This window comes from Phaethon lepturus, unplaced genomic scaffold (assembly GCF_000687285.1).
Source record: "Phaethon lepturus isolate BGI_N335 unplaced genomic scaffold, ASM68728v1 scaffold18152, whole genome shotgun sequence".
NCBI classification, from domain to species: Eukaryota; Metazoa; Chordata; class Aves; order Phaethontiformes; family Phaethontidae; genus Phaethon; species Phaethon lepturus.
In genome coordinates this window covers 45,775-49,167 of record NW_010522812.1, presented here as the reverse complement: position 1 = coordinate 49,167, position 3,393 = coordinate 45,775, and positions in this window count along the sequence as shown.

Below are 3,393 nucleotides of genomic sequence, written 5' to 3'. Positions count from 1 at the left end.
ATATTTGTATTTTATTTTTATTTAAAATATTTATTCACCTCATTAAACCATAATGGTTGAGGGTGCAATCCGGAAAGGTGCAAAAATGTTCTTTTCAAATGTTTAATCTAGAATGATACTGTGAATCATTGTTTGAGTGTTACATGAAATTCAATTTAGACTGCTGGTCTGGCAAATTCACGGTAGCACTACTGAATGAATCCTTATTTAGATGTTCCTGGGAGGATTCCTGATGTTTCCTTCTGTAAATACTGCAAAAAAAAAAAAAAAATCACCCTCAGAACATGTGATATTTTCTCATCCTGCAGGAAGAAATGTTTCTGGATTAATTCTGTTAACACTAACCTTATTGTCTGTCTACTAGCACAGTGTACCTGTGTGAGAGTAAGCTGAAAAAAGTTAAAAGAAATTTGTGTGTTCTCACTGAAGATGGTATAAGCCTTGGCTTAATATATCCATTATCAGAAGGAAGTCTTGAATTCTTACAGCACTGATGTTTAGAAGGCACACCTTAGCATCATAGACCTACTCACAAAGATTAAGTTAGAGAGGAACAAATCTTGCTTCTTTGTTTTAACGTGACTGTATCTGTGATAAATCTCCATCATGAAAGAGTATGAATTTAAGTCACTCTGTTCCTGCTGGCAGAAGAAAATCCTGTGGAAATTTTGGTAAATGTCCCTACCCTTAATTTCTCAGCTAAGTAATTATGTAAGGCAATATGAACAAAACCCAAAAACAATACTTGGCAGGACACACTTTTCCTGTGTGTCTCCTCATTAGATGAGTCCCAGAACACACAGATATTTTATTACTTTCAGCCTACAGGACATACATGACACAGTTTGTGTTTTTTTGTACTTGGAGTAGCAGTTAAGCTACGTTAAACGATACTAGATGCTGGTAATATGGTGACTTCAGGTATATGTACCATAATGCTTTTAAGCACCTGTTACAGTATCATTGGTGGTGGTCATTACATCTCTTTTAACGAGGTAAGTACTGGCTGTACAATGTGGTTCTGTCTCCCCTTTCCAAGAGTACTACTGGGGCATTTAATATAAAATACTACTGGGCCTGGAATATGCTGGTTGGGCAAGAAGTTGGTAACTCATGAAGGGAAACACTTTTGTGTCTGGGCTCTGCAGTAAAGCAGTTGGCAGAGGCAATGAGGTTGCCACCACTTGGAGAACAGCATCACTTGTTGGATTTCTGGTCATCTTTCTGGTATTTGTGAGGAATTCAAACAAAATTACACAAACAAAACAGTTTTCATCCAAAGCAGTATATTAAGTCTTCTGTAACTTACAGTATTCAGGCCATTAATTTAGAAAGTTTATAGGAAATTAAAAAATGAAACATGTTTTGAGATTCAGCTTGGTGTATGCATTTTGTATACCCCAAGACTGGAAGGAGGGAACTGGGAGAGCACACAGGAGAAGCAGCATTCTGGGCTGTCTGTTCTTATTCTGTCTTCATGATTCCCCTACTGGCCACTGTTCTTGCTGGTCTTTCCCTTAAGATCAAAACTTGATGGAGTGAGGAGACTGGGCTAAATGGACTTGTTGGTCAGCCTGTGACAATGCTGCTTTTCTTCCTCCTCTGTTGCTCCAGTAATTTGTCAGCGTTGGGTATGAAACTACTGAAGAACTTAACCGTGCAGCCCTTGGTCCTGCATTTTGCTACCGTGCTGTGTGTTCACCTGACTTTGTATCTGCAGTTACCATTAGGTGTAGATACAAATGGTTACTAATTAAGCTTTTCATTACCTTATTGCACTTGAAAAGCAAATTACAAACTCATGTAATTGACTGAAAACTCAAATACTATTTTAATTCTTAGGCCTATTATTGTTGTTTTTCTGTGTGTGCATGTTAAGTAAAGTAACAAAAGCTACCATTGTAGTGCAGAGGCAAATGAAGTGGAAAAGGTGCTGCGTTGCACTGGGTTTTAACTTTGGTTTTCTGGAAGGCTCATTTGGTTATTTAGACTTCTGTGTTACAGAGCCCATGCACAGAAGTTTACTGGTGGAATAAAGTAGTTTGCAGCCATTTCACTGGTTAATGGAACTTTCCGTAGAATATACCCTTGTTTTTTATTATTGCATTTCTTTTCCTTTCAAGGAGTGTGATACTCTGGTAATGAGTATGTTTGTTGAACTGATGAATTCAGTCAGAAGTTGGATGAGCATTTATGACAGCGTTCACAATGTCCCACTTGATTTCTTTTTCTCTTACTCTTCGTATGCGTGGTAAATATTAACAAAGGTTTGCAGTAGTTTTTGCATATTAATGAAGTAAAAAAGCAGCGTGAGAGCACTTGTAGCACACAAGCTAGATTCTTTCTGACTAGTGCAGGAAAGTGCAAATTGATCTCTGCCTAAAAATTGCATTACACTCAGGTGATGTGGGCAGGATTCCTCTCCATAGAAAAACAAAGTGTTTTCTACAACTAACTTAACTCAGTCATGTATGCCAGAAGACAGCTAAAGTTTCTGTTGAGGGTTCTTACCAGCTAAAGGATTTGACAGGAGTGTGCTGACTGCATACTCAAGCTAGATTATCTTGTGTTTCCCCCCTCCTCAACACTATACTCTGAGTTTGGAGGCCAGTATTCATGTAAGAGACCTCTTGGAAAAATGTGCCTGCTCTGAGTGTTTAGTATCTACCAGCATCCTTTCCTGCAGCAAGGGTCTCTGCAGCACTAAAGCCCATTAGTCTTAAAAGCATTTTAGCAAATGTTGCACAGTCACTCAGATAATTTCCTTATATATGCCATGGGATTCTGTAAGTACATATATAAAAGATGCAACCTATATAGTATGGTTAAGGACAGGAGTGAATTCTTTGTAGAAGCTGATACAGATGAGCTGAGGTAGGAGACTGCATAGGAAGAGACACTTCAGTGTAACCTGGAGAATAGGACCTTTAAGAACAATGAAAGAAACAATGGATGAAGATGGGTTTATATGAGAATTTTTGTATTTAAAATCTAGAAAAACTACTTCCAAGGTGACTTCTCTGTGTTGCGTAGGGAAGGAGCAGATGACGTGCTGTGAAATTGACAGAAATTGAAGAAGTGATGAACAAGGACTGCAAAAACCCCCTAATGAATAAACTTGCTAATTCATGTGCAGCGTGAAGAGGGGGATGCGAGGAAAAGCATACTTGTCTCATTTAGGCTTTTTCATCTCCATGTGGTTGTGAGTTTGAGTCATCAGATGGGGAGGAATAAAAAGCAGCGGTAATATCTTCTCCAGGAAAAGGCATGGGGATGCTGCATGCATCCAATATGGATGCTGATGCACGGAAGTCAAAGGCAAGTTCAGCTGTGCCGTTGTCCTGCCATGTTCTGCTGATATACTGCTGTGTATTAATTCTTACTGTAATGGCA